Source organism: Giraffa tippelskirchi, chromosome 1 (genome assembly GCF_054371585.1).
Source record: "Giraffa tippelskirchi isolate mGirTip1 chromosome 1, T2T-mGirTip1v1.2.pri, whole genome shotgun sequence".
Lineage (NCBI taxonomy): Eukaryota > Metazoa > Chordata > Mammalia > Artiodactyla > Giraffidae > Giraffa > Giraffa tippelskirchi.
Genome location: NC_137275.1, coordinates 11,496,509 through 11,519,549, shown reverse-complemented (window position 1 = coordinate 11,519,549; position 23,041 = coordinate 11,496,509). Strand labels below are relative to the sequence as shown.

General features: G+C 44.4%; 1 long non-coding RNA gene across 1 annotated transcript; it reads right to left on the bottom strand.

The window, feature by feature from the left end:
- Nucleotides 1-514: 514 nt before the first annotated feature.
- LOC145505622 (uncharacterized) lies at nt 515-5,960 on the bottom strand. The gene is made up of 2 exons (XR_014053168.1): nt 5,739-5,960; nt 515-3,854 (listed from the first exon to the last, which is right to left on the bottom strand). It is a non-coding gene; the product is annotated as an uncharacterized LOC145505622 (long non-coding RNA).
- Nucleotides 5,961-23,041: the final 17,081 nt, after the last annotated feature.

Sequence of the window (23,041 nt, the reverse complement as noted above, 5' to 3'; positions counted from 1 at the left end):
AAGGCTTTTTCTCTCTCCTGGGAAGAGATTCTTCACATACCCTCTGGATGCCTTCCCATCTTATGTCCACCTGCGCCCCCTGTAGGGCCTGAATTCCACACCTGAGAGTGCCAATTAAATAATTAACTTTATTGTGTTCAAAAGATTTTTTAAAAATTTTATTGGAATATAGCTGACTTACAATGTTTCATTTAGTTTCAGGTATACAGAAAAGTTGGTTCTACACACATGCATTCTCATTCAGGCTCTTTTCTCATACAGGTTATCACAGAATATTGAGTAGAGTTCCCTGTGCTGTACAGTAGATCCTTGTTGGTTATTTATCTTCTATACAGTAGTCTGTGTATGCTAAGCCCAAGCTCCTGATTTATCCCTCCACCACACGTTTCCCCTTTAACCATAAGTTTATTTTCGATATATAGAGATTATCATACTAAGTGAAGCAAGTCAGAGAAAGAATAGCACTCACAAGTGAAATTACAAAACAAATAGACTTAAAGATATGAAAGGATGATGTCTTTTAAAAATTTATTCTCTATCGACCACAAAAACAGATAAAAATGTATTGTTTAAGGAGGAAAACTTAGATCCTCCTAGATGTCAAATCTCCCTTTTATTGTTGTGGTTGTTCAGTTGCTAAGTCATGTCCAACTCTTTGTGACCCTATGGACTGCAGTATGCCAGGCTTCCCTGTCCTTCACTGTCTCCTGGAGTTTGCTCAAACTCATGTCCATCCAACCATCTCATCCTCTGTTGCCCCTTTCTCCTGCCTTCAATTTTTCCCAGCATCAGGGTCTTTTCCAGTGAGTCAGCTCTTTGCATCAGGTGGTCAAAGTATTGGAGCTTCAGCATCAGTCCTTTCAACGAATGTTCAGGGTCGATTTCCTTTAGGACCCAAATTAGTTTCAAATATTACAGAGGAAAGCATTTGTCTATCTGCCCTGGTCCTCTCATGTTGACCTCTGAGCCTGGTTGTCTGGCTGTCTTGACACAGGTGTGTCCCCTTAAAGGAACCATCCCTTGTTGGGGCAAGTTGTTTGATGGTGACTTGAAGGGAAACCTCCTCCCTGATGCTGTGCTGTGAGGCAGGGACAAGTTCTGCAGCTTCTCAGGCTCTTCAGGCAAATCCTGTGGCAGATACCCATCTTCGTCAGGGCCAGAGATCCCCCTCATCTTCTGTAATTGGATATTTTTCCCTTGTACCTCCCTCTCTAAAAATGAGTAAACCCTTTCTCTGTAAACCCATTCCTGTGGTTCTTCAGCCTTGATGGTTTTGGGGGAGACAGGGATCTGTATCTCAAGATTTCATGATCTTCTCTGTGATCTCCATCATACAACAGGAGTTGAACCCTCAATATTCCAGCTTGCTTTTTTAGTTATCAGAAATACCAGTGTTTAAATGTGGCTTGGTTTCACAATCAGTCCTGACTTCTCAGACTGCATCTAAATCTGCTTTCTCATAAGGATGACATTTTATGCTGATAGAATGAGTTCTTTAGTATATTTTGAAAGGAGTGTGACCTCTTTCTACTCCTAATGAGTTCTGCTATCGTGAGTCAGATCAGCTGGCTGAGCCCAACAGGGGCCAGAGTGAAGTAACCACAACCCATGGCCATGGTTTGGACTGATGGTTTGACCATCTGATCTCAGATGCATGAATGTCTTCTATTGAGCCCTCCCTTGCACTGTAGACCCCTGAGGAAGGAAGTGAGATGAAAACATTCTGTCTCTTTATCTTCTACGCTTTAGCCTTTGTCTTTTTCTGATGCTTTTTGAGAGTTCTTCATCTGATATTCAGCCACATTCATTCTATTACTGACCTAACATAGTTTTTACACAGTACTGTTTTTATGCTGAATATTTCTTTTTATATTCTATGTCTGAATTGGACTGCAAAGAGATCAAACCAGTCAGTTTCAAAGGAGATCAACTCTGATTATTCATTAGAAGTGAAGTGATAGTTGCTCAGTTGTGTTTGACTCTTTGCGATCCCATGAGTTCCCAGATTCATTGGAATTATTCCACAGAGGTGGAGGCTGGAGTCCACTGCCTGATCCTACATCTGCAAGTCTGCTATACCTGCCCCAGTCTGGGCTTCTGTTTCAACTGTGACAATGAGATGCTAGAGGGACTGGGCCCCTTCACCTAGGAGTTGGCCAAGAAGTGCGAGGGTGCCAAGTGTCTCTTGGAAATGCAAAACCAGCTCTTAAAGGGGCAAAACCAAGATTTAGAAAAACTTAACAAATCGTGACACTTGGATATCAGACACACAGGAGCCTGTGTCGATGGTCTCGCCAAAACACATGGTCCTCATCCCCCCAGTAGAAGTGATTAGTGTGGGAGCTGTACTCTGTTGAGTCCTGAGAAAACTGGACTGGTCCTTCCTGAGTTTCTCCAGCCCTTGAGCATCTGGGGATTCATGTGCTCTGTAGCTGCGGGTCTGTCTGGAGCAGTAAGATGATAGCTGTGTTTCTGTTTCATCCCATGGGGCCACAGGTGGGACCTAGGATGTAAACTCTCCATTTCCGGGCACAAGTCATCAGCTGTGGTCCCCAGAGAGGTAGGTGAGTTATCTACAGTATGATTATGTCCCACTCAGCTCTTTTCAAAGCAGTAACTTCTAACGTGACTTAAATGGTTTTGCTCTATTTCCTACAGTCATCCGAAATGAAGGAGGCTCTCTTTGCGATCTCAAGCACTTCTGCAAAGTATTCTTAGAGTTCTTTCTTGGTTGGGGATAGTTTATGAGCACAGCTGCCTCTCCCCAACATGCACACAAAGAAGATGAGCAATGTGAATTGTTTGCTAAATGCAGTTTTGATGAGGTGACTCAATTCCTCTTTTTTTAAAAAAGCACAGCAGTCCCACATTGAAGTGGGAATGAGGGTATGTCCCTCTGACCTAATCTGATGACAGGCGTGTGGTGACCTTTCCCACCTGGACATGTGTTTTGGCTGCCCTTGAACAATTAATCTGCCCTGTACTGCCTGGTCCAGGAGGGGATCTCAGAGAGGAGCATATGTCCCTATAACTTGTCTTGCCAATGACTTCAGTTCCTCACAGGTAAAAGAGAATAAAGCTGATTTCCCTGCTCTTATTGGCTGTGGTTAGGTAGTTAATTCTGGCCACAGAGTGTGAGCTACATATGACCTTCTGGCCACAACCTTACAAAGGTAGTGGTCCTCCCTTCCTCTTTCAATGTCCTCCTTCATTGAGGCCAGCTCTAGGAAGGGGAGAGAGACTGTGTTTCCTCTTGTCGATGCATTTTCTAAGAGGTGGCTGATGGGCTGGGACATTCCAGCAAAGGGCTATTTTGACTCGCATTGCTCCAGCTCTGTGTGAGAGGGAAAGATGGTTCTAGAAGTCAAAGAGGATGTTTAAGTTTTCCTAAGTTCACGTGCTTGTTGGTGAAATTCACTTTCTTGTGGCCTGTGGGACTGAGAGCCTCAGTGTCTTCCTGATGGTTGGCCAGAAGTTCCCTAGTTGCTTGTCCCTTTGGGCTTCTCTGTAGAGTAGTAGCTCACACCATAGTTGCTTGGCCCTTTCTTCAACCTTCCATCCAGGTGGTTTTGGCATCTCTAGCTCATTTGACTTCAGGCAACTACGATGGACACAGAGATGTGCTGGCCAGACCCAGCATCAGGGAAAGATTTGTCCAGATGCTAGGAGTGCTGCCATCAGATAAAATATATCTGTTGGCCCTTCAGGGCTCCCCTTAACTTCAGATACTGTTGGCACAGTTTCCACCATCCGCCCACTCTTGCTCTGGAAAGCAGTATTATGTTTGATACGCTAAGCTCTGAAGGATGGTGGGGGTGGTTCTTGTCATTTTTCTACATAACATATTCTGGCTTCTGAAAAACAAAAAAAAACCAAAATGGATCTGGAGAATGAAAGTAAATCATCATACCACAATCAAAGAGAGATCACAATAGCAATACCATGCCAGGTGTGTCCTCTTTACTAGAGTAGATGAACATGCCTAGGATTTGGCAAATTCATATTTCTCCCAGAAAAATGTATTCCTCTTCCCACAAAATGGACAACATCACAGGGTGGCAAACTTTCTGTCAAGGTCCAGATAGTGAATGTTAAGTAGTTGTGACAGCTAGAAAAACCTAACTACACTGCAGTGCAAAAGGAGCCACAGTTAACACATTTTTAAAAAGTGAAGGTGGCTTGTCTCAAGACTTAGTAAAAACCCATGCCAAGCCAAGTGTGGGCTGTGGTTCATCAACACTTGGACAGCAGTGTGTGTTCACAGTTTCCCCCTCAAGGGCATGTAAACCTTCTGTCATAATCCAAAGAGATCTGGAGTCTGGAACATCACATTGACTCACTATAAGCTAGAAGTTGTCAGTGCCTTGGTGGCCTTGAATGTTACATGTGCACTCAGAGGATAGAAGATAATCTCTGAAGGGATTCTCACCACCAGTCACAGACTCCTAAAGAACAGGGTCTAATAGGGGCATGCCAGAATACTTCAATTGTGCCAACTTGTGTCCTCTGAGAAGCAGCCACCAAAATGGCTTTATGTGCACAGCAGACTTACTGGGAGACATGCCCGTGAAAGATGGAGGAGGAAGAAGCAGGAGGAGATGAGGGGCACCTTCTGTCCTTCGTGCAGGTGTGATGCCTATGAAAGGAGAGAGGGGAGGAGGCTCAGACTGCAGGCCAGGCCCATGGGGGACCCCCAGGCAAGTGTTTCCCAACTGAGGGCTCCTCTCTTGGGCAGGAACGGATGGCACTAGTATGTCACTGAGCCCTGTCACTGGCTGGGAGCAGCTGGAGCGCTCAGTCACTCAGTTGTGTCTGACTCTCTGCGACCCCAAGGACAGTAGTCCGCCAGACTCCTCTGTCCATGGGATTCTCCAGGCAAGAATGCTGGAGTGGGTTGCCATTTCCTTTTCCAGGGAGCAGCTGGAGAAAAGGAGGAAAACATACCCTCCGTCTGAACGTGGCACAGCAAGGCGCCGACATATGAAGCTTTAAGTTGTGAACTTTCAAAGACACAGACATGTGCTCACATGTCCAATCATGCGAGTTAGCTCATGTGTCTGGTGCAGGTTGTCACGTATGTTGTATCCTCTACAGGTGGTTGTGCTTTTGTGTACTTCACTGGATAGTACTGTACAGAGTGCTGTAGTACAGTATCTTTATAGATAGGTTCTGGTTCCTTGCTGGATTCAATTCTATCCCACCAATGTCAGTTGTGAGTGAAATCACAGCTTTCCCTCCATTTCCTTTTGCTGATGACCCTTCTATTCTACTGTCTCCTGCCGCCTCTGGTCAGTAACTCTTGTTGTCTGTTTACTTGATGCCAGCCCTTGTATGCCAGTTGTTGTACTATACTACTGTACTTTTCAAGGCCTTGTACTATAAGATTGTTTATTTTTGTTCACTTGTTTTTATGTAGTAATTTGTGTGAAGAGCATTATAAACCTATATATAGTATTATATAGCCAATTGTGTTAGTCTAACTTTGTTGGACTTAAGCACAATAGGACCTACGAATGTGCTCTTGGAAGGGAACTCATTCGTCTGGAGGGAATTAAATGGACCTGGGAACCCAAATAGGGAGTATCTGGGGGTCTCAGTTTCCTGCACCGTGTTCTTTTCCATGGCTACCACGCCATCCAAAATAAGAAATTGTTGCATCTTTCACATCCCTTCACAAAGAAGGAAGTAAGATGGCTGGTCAAACTCTTTGGGCTCTGGGAAGAGACCTTATAACACACCTGGGAATCCTGTCCCAACACAGATATCGGGTGACATGAGAGATGGCCAGTGTTGAGTTGAAGCCAGAGAAGGACTGAGCTCTGCAGCAGATCCAGGCTGGGGTTTGAGCAGCTCTGCCTCTTGGGCTGTGTGCCTTGGTTCACTTGGTCATTCCTTTTGTGACGAAATGGTCTGACATTAGAATATATATGGACTCCCGAGTTGTGGCATGTGGCCTGGGCCTAAAAACAGAAAGATTGGAAAATCGAGGACAAAAAGGTCAGGGATTGGGACCTGTCTGTGGACACGTGTGCTTGCTAAGCCACTTCAGTCGTGTCCGACTCTTTGTGCCTCTACGGCCCATAGCCCTCCAGGCTCCTCTGTCCATGGGATTCTCCAGGCAAGAATACTGGAGTGGGTTGCCATGCCCTCCTCCAGGGGATCTTTCCGACTCACGGATGGAACCCACATCTCTTATGTCTCCTGTATCAGCAGGTGGGTTCTTTACCACTAGAGCCACCTGGGAACCTGTCTGTGAACATAAAGGAGTTTTTAACTCCATGTTAAATTTCCAGAAAGTGTCCAGCACTTAACAGCAAGTAGGAAAAAATGATTTGGGTCCCCTGTGTTGTTGGCCACTCCAGCGCCGAGAGGATGAGCACATGAACACAGTGGCCACAGTGATAGAGGTGGGATCTATGACTGGTTTCAACAACATGGGCCTCCCACTTCCCAAGGGTGGTCTAGCAGTTGCCGCCACTGACTGTCCAATGTGCCAACAATGAAGACTGAGGCTGACCCCTCAGTATGGCAGCATTTCTCAAGAAAACTAGGTGGTGGTAAGCTTATTACACTGTGTGTGTGCTCAGTTGTTTTCTGTTGTGTCTGACTCTTTTTGACCCCACGGACTGTAGCCCACCAGGCTCCTCTGTCCATGGGATTCTCCAGATAAGAATACTGGAGTGAATTGCCATGCCTTCCTCCAGGGGATCTTCCCAACCCAGGGATTGAACCTGCATCTTTTATGTCTCCTGCATTGGCAGCTGGGTTCTTTACGACTAGAGCCACCTGGGCAGCCCCAGTAAGTATGTGTGGTGTGTGTGTATGTATATATGTAAATAGATTTGTCCCTTTTATGCTATTTAGTAAGTGTGTATTTAAATTTGACAGTTATTTTCCCTTGTCACTTTAGAGATATAAGTCCACTGTTTCCTAGCTTTCAATATTGCTGTTTAAAAAAAGCAGTTTGTAAGTAGTGATGGTTTACTCTTTGGTCCCTTATAAGATCATTTCTTTTCTTTGTTTCATTCAGACATGTCTATGTGATAAATTTCTCTTTCTTAGCTATTGGGAATTGGTTGAGCTTCACAAATCTATAGATTGGTGTTTTTCATTGGTTGTAAAATTCTTGGTCATTATCACTTCAGTCAAGCTTTTGCTGTTGGTTCAATCGCTAAGTCCGATTCTTTGTGACCCCATAGACTGCAGCACACACCAGGCTTCCCTGTCCTTCACTATCTCCCAGAGTTTGTTCAAACTCATGTCCATTGAGTCAGTGATGTCATTCAACCATCTCATCCTCTGTTGCCCCATTCTCTTGCACTCAGTCTTTCCCAGCATCAGGGTCTTTTCCAGTGAGTCAGTTCTTCGCATCACGTGGCCAAAGTATTGGAGTTTCAGCTTCAGCATCAGTCATTCCAGTGAATATTAAGGGTTGATTTCCTTTAGGGTGGACTGGTTTGATCTCCTTGCAGTCCAAGGGACTCTCCAGAGTCTTCTCCAGCACCACAATTCAAATGCATCAATTTTTTGCACTCAGCCTTCCTTATGGCCCAAGTCTCACATGCTCTCACATGTAAATGATGCTGGAAAAACCACAACTTTGATTATATGAACCTTTGTGGGCAAAGTGATATCTCTGCTTTTTAATATATATACTGTCTAGGTTTGTCACAGCTTTTCTTCCAAGGAACAAACATGACTGAGCACCATACTTCAATATCAAGTAATGTATTTCCTTTTGTTTTCAAATGACAGTTCTATATCCTTTCCTGCCCCTTGTTGTTTTGTAGGTTTTCTTTTCTATTTTCTAGAATCTGCTCCCTAGCAGGATCTCACTTCCCTGACCAGAGAGGGATTGAACCCAGGACACAGCAATGAAAGCCCAGAATCCTAACCACTAGGCCACCAGGGAACTCCCCCCCACCCCCGTACTTTGATTTCTGTCTTTCTATAACTTCAAAGAGATATTTTAAAACTTTCTTCCTTAAACATTCATCTCTCCTGATGGCTTGGTCATATTTCCATTGTGTCTCGACACTGAAATCTCTTCAGCTTCATCTTCTAGCTCACTGTTTTCTCTCATCCTTATCTCATCTGGTATTTAACACAACCCTGTGAACGGTGAAGAAAGCTGAGCACCGAAGAATTGAACACCATTCCATGTTCGATGCATGAGACAAGGGCTCAGGGCCAGGGCAATGGGATGACCCAGAGGGATGGGATGGGGAGGGAGGTGGGTGGGGGGTCCAGGAAGGGGAACACATGTAAACCCATGGCTGATTCATGTCAATGTATGGCAAAAACTATTACAATATTGTAAAGTAATTAGTCCCCAACTAAAATAAATAAATTTATTAAAAAAAAAAAAAAAGAATTGATGCTTTTGAGCTGTGGTGTTGGAGAAGACTCTTGAGAGTCCCTTGGACTGCAAGGAGATCCAATCAATCCATTCTAAAAGAGATCAATCCTGGGTGTTCATTGGAAGGTATGATGTTGAAGCTGAAACTCCAGTACTTTGGCCACCTCATGTGAAGGGTTGACTCATTGGAAAAGACCCTAATGCTGGGTAGGATTGGGGGCGGGAGGAGAAGGGGACGACAGAGGATGAGATGGTTGGATGGCATCACCGACTCGATGGACATGGGTTTGGGTAGACTCTGGGAGTTGGTGATGGACAGAGAGGCCTGGCGTGCTGCAATTCATGGGGTCGCAAAGAGTTGGACACGACTGAGCGACTGAACTGAGCTGAACTGGTATCCAACTTCTAGAATTCTGTGAAGTGGAAAATTTTTTAGCCACTTCAGATCCCCTCTACCTTCAGCTGTGTTTTGTCCCAGCTGTTGCTGTGGGGTGTTGCATTTCAATTCACACAGGTGCAAACTCACAGGACATGGCCTTGGGGCTTGTCTGTTATGGCAAAGCATGAGAGACTCTGGACCTATGCCCTGATAGCAACAAAGCATAGGACGTGGCCCCAGGGGACACGACGTGACCATATAACTGGCCACGTCTGCCAGAGAGCCCTGATGAGCTCTACTGAATGTTCAGACATGGCACAGGGACCATAGCTTGCCAAGGTGGCAGCATCAGATGTTTGTTCTTCCTCCAGTGGAATTCCTTCTAATAATCCACCGACAGGTCCACGTAGCCACCTGGGACTACTCAGGTTCAAGTTGCTGTGATCCACTGAGCAAGAACAAGAGCTGCTCTGGCTTAAAAGCCTCGTTCTACATAGGAGTCCAGGTCTTTTGTAATAAAACCACTGGTATAGTTTCTAGGTTCTCGTGTGCTAGTTATAAGAATCTCTGTGTGCAGGGAAGCCCAAAATATGGTATCCCCATCAAGAATTTATAGTTCCTTAAAGTCCAGATTTGGTTTACCAGTCAGGGTCATTTTTACCATGGCTAAGTTTGCCTAGTAATATCATTGATATACCATCATTGGGTTATTGGAGCTAGAAGTTTAACCAAATCCTCATGAAGAAAAGGCAGGAGTCTTATTCATTTCAATCACATGGTCCGAATTGCCCATGATGGGCACTGTGAAACCCACTAAGTTGTAAGTTCGGGCAGGCCTAGTACCGCCCCAAGAACAAGCAAAATGATACATGGGAATTGGATGGAGCTGGTCCAGAGGACGCCAGAAACTCAGCTCACATTTTGACCTGATTTAGGGGGGATTCTCCCAGACTTGCTAATGCAGGAAGAGAAGCTCAGGCTTGATAAAATCAGCAATGGAACGTGGGGACAAGTGGAAAATAAACTGCTGGACACTGTGACCTCGCTCAGAGGTGGCCTTTGAAAGTGGGCAGAGGTTAGTCTGTGCAGCTGGTCAATGACATGATGTAGAGAGAGAAGTGGCCTGAAGTAAGGCTATACAGAGATTTGAGCTGGGTTGATCAAGCACACTGTTGGAAGTGACTCAGATCTCTGAGAGCTCTACGAAGGCTATAAACCCTAGAAGAAGCACCTCATTCACTGATTCCAGTATAATCACAAATGACGGCTGGACAGAGGGAGCAAACTGATGACCTTAGTAGCCTGTAGTCACAGAAAGAGCATTTTTTAAATGGGGTTCAGAAGTACTAGGAGGGAAAACAGACTGATGGAGGCAGTGGATGCTCCAAGTAAGAGGGGCTTAAACAAAAGAATTTCTGGGACTTCCCTGGTAGTCCAGTGGTTAGACTCTGTGCTTCCAATGCAGGAAGCACAGGTTCAATCCCTAGTCTGGGAACTAAGATTCCACATGCCATGCAGTGTGATCAAAAAGTAAATAAATGAATGGGCGAATTGTATATGTGAATAATATCTCAAAACTTTTTTTTTTTTTTCTTTTAAGAGAATTGTTGGAAACACTCATTCTAGCATCAAGTCCACCAAAAATCCGGGGAGGCCCAATGAGATGGTTAATTTCTGTGTCACTTGACTAAGCTAAGCAATGGCCATGTATATGGTGAAAGTTAGTCACTCAGTTGTGTCCAACTCTTTGCAACCCCCACAGACTGCAGCCCACCAGGTTCCTCTGTCCATGGAATTCTCCAGGCAAGAATATTGGAGTGGGTTGTGATTCCCTTCTCCAGGGAATCTTCTCGAGCCAGGGATCAAACCCAGGTCTCCTGCACTGCAGACAGATTCTTTGCTGTCTAAGCCCTAGAGAAGCCCTGTAGGGTGAAATGTTCTATATCTCTGAGGGTTGTTTCTGGATGATATTAACATTTGAACCAGTCAACTGAGTTTAAAAAAAAAAGAAAATTACCTTCAGCAAAGCAGGTGGATATCATCCAAGCTATTGAGGGCTTGACTAGAACAAAAGATGAAGGAAGGATAAATCTGCTTCTTGCTTGAACTGGCATCCACCTGCTCCTGCCCTTGGTCATCAGTATGCCTTGTTCTCAGGCCTCTGGACTCAAACTTACACCATCACACCTGGTTTTCAGACCTTCAGACTCAGACTGAATTACACCCCTGACTTTCTTTGTTCTGCACTTTGCAGGTGGCAGATAGTGGGACTTCTTTTCCTCCATAATCATGAGCCAATTCCTATAATAAATATTCTATATATCCATATATATTCTATTGGCTTTCTCTGGGGAATCCTGACCAAAGCAACCAGTCACTCCTCTGTGCTCATCAGACCCAAAAGGAGCCTCGATCCATTCTGATGTTGAGAGAGAATCTGGAGACTGACGTGAAGAGTATGAAGAATATGTATATCCCACTTCCATCACCAGGACTTCATGGAAGTTATATTCTAACCCTTTGTTGACTGAAAAAAACATACAACCTACAATGGGGAATTACATTTTATCTGGTAGATGTAAACCCAGAAGGGAGCCTCTCAGATGGCTCTGTGGGACTACTCCAACAAGGTAAGGGAGGAGCCAGGTTATGTAGAAGTTTTTGCTATAAAAAGCGGGTAGTCAGACATCAAAAGATGACTGTTAAACAGATATCAGGTTAATGAATTTGGCACTTTTCTCTGTGTAGGGAAATGCAAGAGTCTGGGCTCATTGAAATCATTCCTTTGATATGCACCTTAACTCTCTGGGGCCAGTATCCTGTTTTCTCCATCCTCAGTCCTTCAGACCTGGCTGCAGTGGCTGATGGCTTGATGACCTCAACAGCATTTAATTACTGATATGGCAGGGGACATTCTTTGTCCACACTTTCTAGTTCTCTTTTGGAGAGTTGCAGGAAGAGGACAAACTTCATAAGCGATTTCATCTGGGTTATCAAAGGAGAAACCGATTTAGGTAGAGAGACTATTTGTATTAAGAGAAGATACATTTCTCCCTTCATGACCCAGCAGAGAGGGGAGCATTTTGAGACTATGGATAATTGGGAAAGTATTGGAAAATACGGTATGTGGTATGGTAAATGGACAGTACTGGACCCTGCTACAGTCACGATTGTGGGCTCCTTGAGCAAGAATCTGTAGTTGATCTATAAGTTTGTGAATAATTGTTGGCATGTATTGATTTTGTTTGGTTGGCTTAGTTTGGTTTTCTTCTGAGATTAATCACTGAGGTCTGTGGACATGGCTATTGTCAGCAGACTGATGAGCTAGGGTCATTTGGGGTCAGGAAGGTCAAGGCTTTTTACTTTGAAACAAATCCATTTACAAGCCTTCATAGAAAAGAAAACTCAGAATCCAAGTTATTCACTCTAGACGCTCATACTGAGAAAGAGCAATAGAAGCTAAACAATATTGAAGATCCTTATGATAGCTTATGGTGAACGGTGTCAGATTCGTGTTTGCCGAAGATGATTTAGCTTTGGAACCAGGGACCAGGCTTGATCACTCAAGAGCTTTTGTGTAGCAGTTTTATTACTGTATGAAAAGGGTCCGAGAAAGCTTCTGACATAGACATCAGAAGGGGGATGGAGAGTGCCCCACTTTTCAAGTCTTATCTAGGCCTTATATACTTTTACCGGACCCACTCCCACAACATACATCTTAAATTAACAAGATTAGAACTAACAATGGAAAGGTCTCACCAGACCCACTGCCATAACCTATGTCTTAAGTTAACAAGATTAGTCAGAAAACCTTGTTAAGGAGAAACATGTCCTCGAGTAAGATACATTATTACATTGACTGAAACAAAGCAATGTAGAAAAAAACACTTGTCCTTTTCTCCTCCTTGAGAACCCCAGACCCCTCTTTCCTCCTCGAGCACCCCGGACTTCTTATCAACCTGCTTACGACTTGACTCTCACATTTAGAAAGTAGTGGGACAGTATCAAAAGAGTAACCACATACAGGAAATAATCCTGGAAGCAAAGAAGACAGAATTGGACAAATATTTGAAGAAATGATGGCCACACATCTTCAAATTTCAGTTAAGACACTAATGTACTGATCTAAGCAGCTCAGCAAATCCTAAATAGAATGCACACATGAAAACCTGGGTTAGACGCATCTTAGACTATTGATCCCCAAAGATAAAAGGGATTTTGTAAGCAGACAGAGAAAAATGTATAATATAGGGAGCAATGATTCAACTTATCACTGACTTGTCAGAAACTAGAGAAACCAAAAGACAGGAACAACATCTGAAAGTACTGACAAACATCTATCAACGTAGAACTCCATATTGAGCAAAAGTGCCCCTCTAGGATGCAAGTGAAATAAAAGATGTTTGAAAGGAAAATTAAGAGAATTTGTTGCCAATGTTTCCACACTCCCACATCACAGGAAATGCTAAAGTGAATTCTTCAGGTTGAAGAGAAAAAAAAAGTACTAAGAACTTGACTCTTCAGGAAGGAATAAAGGCTGGCATTGGAAATTTGTTGTTCAGTCGCTCAGTTGTGTCCAACTCTTTGTGACCCCATGAACTGCAGCACACCAGGCTTCCCTGCCCTTCACCATCTCCCAGAGTTTGCTCAAACTCATGTCCATTGAGTCCATGGTGACATCCAGCCATCTCATCCTCTGTTGCCCCTTTCTCCTGCCTTCAGTCTTTCCCAGCATCAGGGCCTTTTCCAGTGAGTCTGCTCTTTGAATCAGGTGGCCAAAGTATTGGAGCTTTAGCATCAGCCCTTCCAATGAATATTCAGGGTTGATTTAGGATTGACTGGTTTGATCTCCTTGATGTCCAAGTAACAATATCAAAGATAATAAATCAGTTAAAGAGACTTCTGGTTCTACTTTTCTGGTTAAAATTAGTCTGAAACACTTTCTTGAGTTATTTTCCAGAATTTAATTGCTGTCCTCCACACTTAGCCTCTACCAGCATTCAACCACCAGGCCAAATGGAACCCTGGGGATGATGACGTTGACCTTTTCCAACCTTCCTGGCTTCAATCAACAAAATCTTGGATTCTGTCCCTCTTTGCCCAATTCTATGCTGAATTCTCCTCTGCTCAAGCCCCTTCAGGAACATGCTTGTGCCCTCAGCTAAAAACTCCCCCGATTTTGCTGCTCAGTGAGACATTGCTTTGGGAAAGTTCCCCCATGTCCTCCTTACTTGCTGCAAGTAATAAATCCTTCCTTCTCCCAGTCTTTGGCTTGATCCTCAGCCAGAGGTGACACCCAGTTTCCAGGTAACAAGTTCACGTTAAGTGAACATGAGACTTTGAGCTAGAAGACCTAGGTTCTGCCCCCAGTCCTGCCACTTACAGATCATGACTGTCCCACTGAGCTTGCTCTGGGTGAGTATCCTTGTCACTCCTGTGAGGCTAATCCACATTTCCATTAGGCCTCAGGATTGCTGTCAGAATAGAGTGACACCAATGATAATTGTTGACAGTTTGCAAGGTACCTCCAAGAAGCTCTGAGAGGAATTTACAATTAGTTAAATGCCTTTATTCTATATTTGTTCCCTGGTGGCTTAGTGGTGAAGAATCTGTCTGCCAATGCAGGAGATTTGGGTTCGATTCCCGAGTTGGGAAGATCCCTTTAAGAAGGAGTTGGGAAGATCCCTTTGAGAAGGAAATGGAAACCCACTCCAGTATTCTTGCCTAGGAAATCTCATGGACAGCGGAGCCTGGAGGGCTGCAGTCCATGGGGTCGCAAAGGGTCAGGACACAACTGAGCACCCACAAAAACACTTTATTCTATGCTGCTGTATCCAGATTTCTTTTGGCTAATTGAACACTGCCATCTGGTGTGTAATTGTGGGAAATAACAGGGATTGGTTTCCCAAAAGGAAACTCCTTTAAAATAACAAAAGTGTTGTTATTTCATTTTTGTCTCCTTAACCTCTTTTTCCAAAGGAAAAGACTCCATTGATCAAAGAAGAGGTTAGAATAGCCTTTCATAGGCCACTCCAGTGTGCTTTGCCTGGAAATTTCCATGGACAGAGGAGCCTGGTGGGCTGCATTCCATGGGTTGCAAAGAGTGGGACATGACTGAGCGCACAAACATACAGGCACACAGACCACTAAGAACTAAGACTAACTTGAGAGGGTAAAACTAAACTTTAGAGGCCAAGTAGCATTTGAATAGGCCTCTTGATGAAAGGGAGGGATGACGTGGCAGGGTGGGGACCAATGGGTCCTGGGAAGGCAGGGTAGTAGTTAACAGAGCTCAGCCTCAGTGAGTGGGCTGGGGCATTCCTAAGCTTGGGTGTTGAGGTTGACTCCTCTCGTGTACAAAATTGGGATGATGATGCTAGCCTCCAATCCTGGAGAAGGGCATGGCAACCCACTCCAGTATTCTTGACTGGGGAATCCCATGGACAGAGGAGCCTGGTGGGATAGAGTCCATAGGGTTGCAATGAGTCGGACATGACTGAGCAACTTAGCAGCAGAGATTAGGTAAATTCATATTAAATTTCCTGAGTTTGATTATTGTACTATGGTTACACAAGAAAAATGTTCCTGATCTTAGGAAATACACACGGGCATACTTAGGGATTAAGGGTTTTGATGTCTTCAACTTACTCTAATAGTTCAGAAAAGTGTATGTGTATATCCACAAATATGTACACATACTGTTGTCACTCAGTCACCAAGTCCTGTCCGACTCTTTGTGACCCCATGGACTGCAGTACACCAGGCCTCCCCATCCCCCACCATCTCCTGAAGTTTGCTCAAGTTCATGTCCATTGAATCAGTGATGCCATCCAATCATCTCATCCTCTGTTTCCGCCTTCTCCTTCTGCCCTCAATCTTTCCCAGCATCAGAGTCTTTTCCAACAAGTCACCTCTTTGCATCAGGTGGCCAAAGTATTGGAGCTTCAGCATCAGTCCTTCCAATGAGTATTCAGGATGTGTGTACATAAATATACATACACATACAGAGAAAACAAATGGGGAAATGTAAATAACAAGTGAATCTGAGTAAAAACTCTATGGAATCCTTTATTACTACTTTTGAAACTTTCTGCAATTTTGAAATTGCATCAAAATAAGCTTAAAAAAATTGAAAAAGAAAGACTTTGTAAGGATGCAAGGTCATGACATGAGGTCTGGTAGGTTACACTCAGGAGCCAAGACTTGGCCCAGTGGGAGCCATAGAGGGTGATGAGAAGAGGCACCCAAGAGAGATGACTTTGTCTTTATGCAGAGGAGGAGGAGGAAGACTAGAGCCAGGGGACCAGTTTAAAAAGAACAGCATCAACAACAGACTTCAGAGGCATCCCAGAGCCACAGTCATGAAATCTAACCCAATGAAGCATCAGTACTGCTCAGTGTGATTCCTAATGGTGTCCCCCGATTTATGAAGTGAGCACCACTGCACCTTCACTAATCCACACTCATCTGTTTATCAATATCTGGAGAGCCATGATGTGATTTATTCAGAGCCAGATGGTGAGCAAACTTTTCTCTAAGGCATAGATTTTTTTTGGAGTAGGAGATGGCACCCCACTCCAGTATTCTTGACTGGGAAATCTTATGGACAGAGAAACCTGGTGGACTACAGTCCATGGGATGGCAGAAGAGCTGGACACAACTGAGCGACTGAACAACAAGGCATAGATTTACGGTAATGACTTTAAATGAATACAAGTTGGACGAATGCATTAAAGTCCCTTAACGAAGCATTATTCTGAAACCTGTTAAATATTATTTAAATCGCTCCAAAAGTACTTCATGTGAAATGCCAGGCTGGATGAAGCACATGTTGGAATCAAGAGAAATATCAATAACCTCAGATATGCAGATGACACCACCCTTATGGCAGAAAGTGAAGAAGAACTAAAGAGCCTCTTGATGAAAGTGAAAGAGGAGAGTGAAAAAGCTGGCTTAAAGCTCAATATTCAGAAAACTAAGATCGTGGCATCTGGTCCCATCACTTTATGGCAAATAGATGAAGAAACAATGGAAACAGTGACAGACTTTATTTTGGGGGGCTCCAAAATCACTGCAGATGGTGACTGCAGCCATGAAATTAAAAGATGCTTGCTCCTTGGAAGGAAAGTTATGACCAACCTAGATAGCATATTAAAAAGCAGAGACATTACTTTGCCAACAAAGGTCCATCTAGTCAAAGCTATAGTTTTTCCAGTAGTCATGTATGGATGTGAGAGTTGGACTATAAAGAAAGCTGAGTGCCGAAGAATTGATGCTTTTGAACTGTGGTGTTGGAGAATACTCTTGAGAGTCCTTTGAACTGCAAGGAGATCCAACCAGTCCATCCTAAAGGAGATCAGTCCTGGGTGTTCATTGGAAGGACTGACGTTGAAGCTGAAACTCCAATACTTTGGCCACCTGATGCGAAGAACTGACTCATTGGAAAAGACCCTGATTCTGGTGTTTGATTCAGCAAACTTTTTGAGGACTTAAGCCAAGGGAGGAGGCAGCCTCTGAGATAGCTCTGAGGGACTGCTCAAAGAGAGAAGGGAGGAGCCAGGATATATAGAAACTTCTGCTGTAAGAAAAACAGGTAGTCAGAAAATCAAAAGATTACTGTCAAAGAAAGCCAGACATCTCAATGAAGTTAAACCTTTTTTTATGTATGGGTAGATGGCAAGAGTCTGGGCTCACTGAATTCATTCCCTTGATGTGCACCTTAGCTATCTAGGACCAGAATCATGGGCTTTTCCATCCTGAGTCCTCTCAGGGTCCACCGTCAGGGGTGGATGCAGTAGCTGAGGGCTTGGTGGCCCTCAGCCCATTTATTTCCATCCTGAGATTCCCCCTGGCTCACCCACTGAGTCAATAGGTAAAGTCGCATTAGCTCTGCTCCTGGGACGTGGTAAATGCCCAGTAAATGTTTGTTATTAAATGATTGGTTCAGCAGTAGAATTACTAGTAGTATATTTCACAATACTCCAGGGTTCCATGACTCAGACCAGCCACCCTCCAGAAGACAGTGTCTGAGTCTTCCTCTCCCCATCCAGCTTCCCCAGCTCCTTTCCCAGTTTCTCTTGGGGACACATTTTTAATAAATGACACACACATTCTCACTGCAGGGTCTGATTCTGGGGAACATGGAACATCTCAGTTGCGCTTCTATAATAAAACACCATAGACTGGATGAGTTATAAACAACAGATATTTATTCTTCACAGTTTTGGAGACTGAAGTCTGAGATGAGGGTGCCAACATGGTCAGGTGACATCCCTCTTCTTGGTTGCAGACTTCTTTTTGTGTTCTCAGAAGAAGGGTGCCAGGAGAGTTCTGTGGGATCTCTTTCATTAGGAAACAATCCCAGTAATGAGGGTTCTGCCATCATCACCTAAGAACCACCCAAAGGCCCTACCCCTTAATACTATCACCTTCAGTTCAGTTGCTCAGTCATGTCTGACTCTTTGCAACCTCATGGACTGCAGCACACCAAGACTCCCTGTCCATCACCAACTCCTGGAGCTTACTTAAACTCATGTCCATTGAGTCGATGATGTCGTCCAACCATCTCATCTTCTGCCATTCCCTTCTCCTTCCACCTTCAATCCTTCCTAGCATCAGGGTCTTCTCAAATGAGTCAGTTTTTCACATCAGGTGGCCAAAGTATTGGAGTTTCAGCTTCAGCATCAGTCCTTCCAATGAATATTCAGGACTGATTTGCTTTAGGACGAACTGGTTGGATCTCCTTGCTGTCCAACGGACTCTCCAGAGTCTTGTCCAATACCACAGTTCAATATCCTCGGGGATTAATATTTCAGCATATGAATTTGAGGGGGAGGGAACACGCATATTCATATCACAGCATGAACCAAGACCTTCCTCCACTCTTTCTCTGCACAGTCCTTCAGCTGACCTGGTTTCCCTCGGCAAAGCAGACACCCACCGCCTCCTCTCTCTCCTCCTTCACGACAAGGGATAGGAGGTAGAAAGGCAACAGAGCCCTGACTCTCTGTGCAGTTACTGCCCCCACTATGGTCCAGTCCACACCTCACATTCCCTGTGCTTCTGCACCACAGTTTAATAGAAACAAATCTTAGTTTGCAAGGAATGACTCTTTACAAGAGGGTCCCTTGCTGACCACAAAATCTATGGGTAATTTCAGAACCATAATTCTTTCTTTCAGACACAGGATTCTTATAAGCAGAAGTTCCTTATAGGTGTCATGCTTCAGGAATCAAGAGACCTAGGGTCTGAACCTGATTTATCGAGGCCTCATGGTGTGACTTTAAGGTCCTTTGGTGTGTAAGTGACATGACCAGTTTCCATATCTGCAAAGTTAGGGTATTCAGGCTCATACACTCCTTTGAGAATCTGAAGAAAGTTATGAAACCTCTTCCCAGAAGAGAAGCCCATTGCACACAAACATAATTCTATCTTAAATTTCAAGAGTTTCTAGATCCCACTGAAATACACCATTGGATCCCTTACAAGGTGATTTCTAATGATTTTATTAGCTCTCATTCTCTATATCTCTAGGTTTTCTCATGTTTAAAACAGAACCACTAAAGGACAGATAACAAATATTCCCTGGTGCCTTTATCTTTGCATCTCCAGTTCCTAACAATTTTTGAATTGAGTTGAATAGAAACAATAGTTCTTTCCCCCTAAGCCTCTGTCAGGGAGGATGAGATTTGAGCAATAACCGTGTTAATTTCCTTGGAACTTTTTGCTTGCTGTTTTTTCCATTGTTTTCCCAATACATATAATTTAGAGCTATTATATGTGTCTGCTTCTATCCTGTTAGGTTCGACAGGTGACATATAGGTAGAGACAAGATTTGTGAATACGAAGGAATGGAATTAACTTGATAGACATTCCGTTTCCTTCAACAAAAGCAGCTCTTTTCTCGCTGCTCATTGACCTTGGAATGATGGAGTGTGAACAGAGAATCAACGTCTCCTTTTATTACATCATATTTACTAGGTCTGGCCAAAGAGTCGAAAGCTTTCTGCAAAAATGTGAGTCTAGGGGAATGTTCACAACTGGCTCTGCCAGGCTCAGTGAAGGGAAGGACGACACACCATTCTTAGATAAGAACAATGTATAGAATTACTGAATTGAAACTAGAATGCCCAGGGAAAAAAGGCTTGTGAGCTTAGTTTGTTTCATGAATTAAACCTCTGAAAGCTGTTTGGCTTTTATAATGAGGAAAGCAATGAGTTTAGAAATGAGTTTGAATGTTTGTCCATCTCTTTTTAGATGAATAAGCCAGGACTCAAGCAGGTTAAATAAGCTTCTCAAGGTCACCTGCCTAGTAAATGTTAATATTTATTTCTACAAGGAGATCAAACCAGTCAACCTGAAAGGAAATCAACCCTGAATATTCACTGGAAGGACTGATACTGAAGCTCCAGTACTTTGGCCACCTGATACGAAGAGCTGACTCATTGGAAAAGACTCTGATGCTGGGAACATTGAAGGCAGGGGGAAAAGGGGATGACAGAGGATGAGATGGTTGGATGGCATCACCGACTTAATGGACATGGGTTTGAGCAAACTCTGGGAGATGGTGAAGGACAGGGAAGCCTGGTGTGTTGCAGTCCATGGGTCACAAAGAGTTGGACACGACTGAGCAACTGAACCACAACAAAAGGGCTGTTGGGAGAAGAAGAGCAAGTAAGATGTGTGTGTATGTGTGCTCAGTTGCTAAGTTGTGTCCGACTCTTTGTGACCCCATGGACTGTAGCCCACCAGGCTCCTCTGTCCATGGGATTCTCCAGGCAAGAATATTGGAGTGGGTTGCCGTTTCCTTCTTCACGGGATCTCCCAACCCAGGGGTCGAACCTGCATCTCCTGCCTGGTAGATGGATTCTTATGCACTGCACCACCTTGCAAAGCCCTATATAAGTTATATCCAAGTCTAACAGAGTGCTGGCTCCCAGGAGCACCGAACACCTTTTTGAACACCTCAGAACTGGAAAGACGGGTCCTAAACTGTCCCTGCTCCCTTTTCAGGTTTTACAAGTTTCCCCTGAGATGGATATCCCATCGTCTTTACCCTGTTCCTTACATTTCCACACACAGAAGGGATGTTCTGCTCTGTTCCCCAGAAGCTTATGAGGAACACCTCCAGCTCTTCATCTCGACCTTGACCCTCACCCAGAGGAGGAGAGGCCGTCCTGTCACTTTTAGGGTCAGAACTGAGCGTACTTCCTCACCACCTTGATGCTTATTCTTTTCTGATTCACTTTGCTCACAGGATCCATGCCGCCTTCTGCTTCTTGCCAAGTTCGTACAGGGGCAGACTGGTCCTGGACAAGAAGACCATATTCACCCAGGAGGGTCAGGGCATGGGGCTCAGGTCCCTATATCACATCAAACATCAAAAGGCCCATCGTGATCACACATAGCAACTACAGTCTCTCATCTAGTGGTGTCCGTGGTAAGGCTGACGTGTTTCATGTCATCTGTTTGACTTCTAAGTGTTGGTTTCAAATTTGGGAGTGGATAAAAGGGTTTTGAGATTCCCAGGTGGTGCTTGTGGAAAAGAACCCCCTGCCAATGCAGGAGACATAAGAAACGTGGGTTCGATCCCTGGATGAGGAAGATCCCCTGGAGGAGAGCCTGCCAACCCACTTCAGTATTCTTGCCTGGAGAATCCCATAATAGACAGAGGAGCCTAGCATGCTGCAGTCCATCTGGCCGCAAAGAGTCAGACACGACTTCACAACTAAACAACAACTGATTCTGGTGGCTGGGAATAAGGTGAGTAAGGAGTGAGGTCAAGGCTTCGGGCTAAGCCAGGGAGTAAGGCCTCAGATTTTAATACAATAGCAGCTGGTGGGACAGAGAGCTTATTTCTCCATGGCTCACAAGTGAGCCGCTGTTTTTATTTGATCAACTCAGTGCCCAGGGTTTTGATTCGGAACTGGTTTTTGAGTCAACAGTGAGCTTCCCTGTGTGTTGTCCCAACTCATCCCTGGAGGCATGAAGCGTATTCTGTGTCACTCCACCGTGAGCAGTAGACTCTCAGGAGCTTCTGCCCGGTGTTCTCTGGAATTTACCCCTACGTGCCTGTTCCTGTCACTGATTTTGTGTCTCTTCACTGGAGTCCATATTGACCATGTTATAACTATATGTTGAACTGCATATAGATAGAGGGATTGATAGATATAGATAGAGGGATGAATGTATAGATGAATGGATAGATAGATAGCTGTTGCTGTTGTTCAGTTGCTCAGTTGTGTCCAACTCTTTGGGACCCCAGCACTCCAGGCCTCCCTGTCCTTCACCATCTCCTGGAGTTGGCTCAGATTCATGTCCATTGAGTTGATGATGCCATCCAACCCTCTCATCCACTGCCATCCCCTTCTCTTCCTGTCTTCAGTCTTTCCCAGCGTCAGGGTCTTTCCCAATGAGTCAGCTCTTTGCATCAGGTGGACAAAGTATTGGATCTTCAGCTTCAGCATCAGTCCTTCCAATGAATATTCAGGATCCATTTCCTTACGATTGACTGGCTTGACCTCTTTGCTGTCCAAGGGACTCTGAAGAATCTTCAGCACCACAATTCGAAAGTATCAATTCTTCATGGTTAGGGAAGGGCGTGAATTCAGATGAAACGACCTCTCACTCGTTACTGGTGACTGCTTGTGTAAGAACTGATTTTTTACCAAACATTTTTGTGGTAAGGAGGAAAGAGGTTTATAAACTAACATGACAGACTTCACACAAACACCCCTGAAGTCTTTCTGTTCTTTTCCCTCCAAATTCTTCCCCATTAACACCATCCGATCTCTTCCTTCAAATCAAGCCCCGCCCCTCCCCCCCAACCCCTTCATCCACCTCTGGTCTCACTACAGCCCCTTCTATGTAAAGCAGTTCGTTGTCATCTTAGATCCAACTTGCATCCTCCTAGCCGTCACCCTGCCTAGCACACACAGGAATTTCCCTGGGATTCACTGTCTTTAGAAGATAAGGCCTAGGATAAATAAAGAAGGCTTCCCCAGTGGTAAAGAATCTGCCTGCCAATGCAGGAGATGATCCCTGGGGTGGGAAGATCTGGAGGAGGGCATGGCAACCCATTCCAGTATTCTTGCCTGGAGAATCCCATGGACAGAGGAGCCTGGCGGGCTACAGTCCATGGGGTGGCAAAGAGTCGGACACGACTGAAGTGACTTAGCACCTACGCAAGTAAAGAAGCTGTCAGACAGCCTCCCAGGACAGTGGATTCTTGTTGAGGTGAAATCTCAACCCCTCTGTCCTTCATCTGATGCAGATTACAAAGCACAAAGCTAGAGCAGGAGATA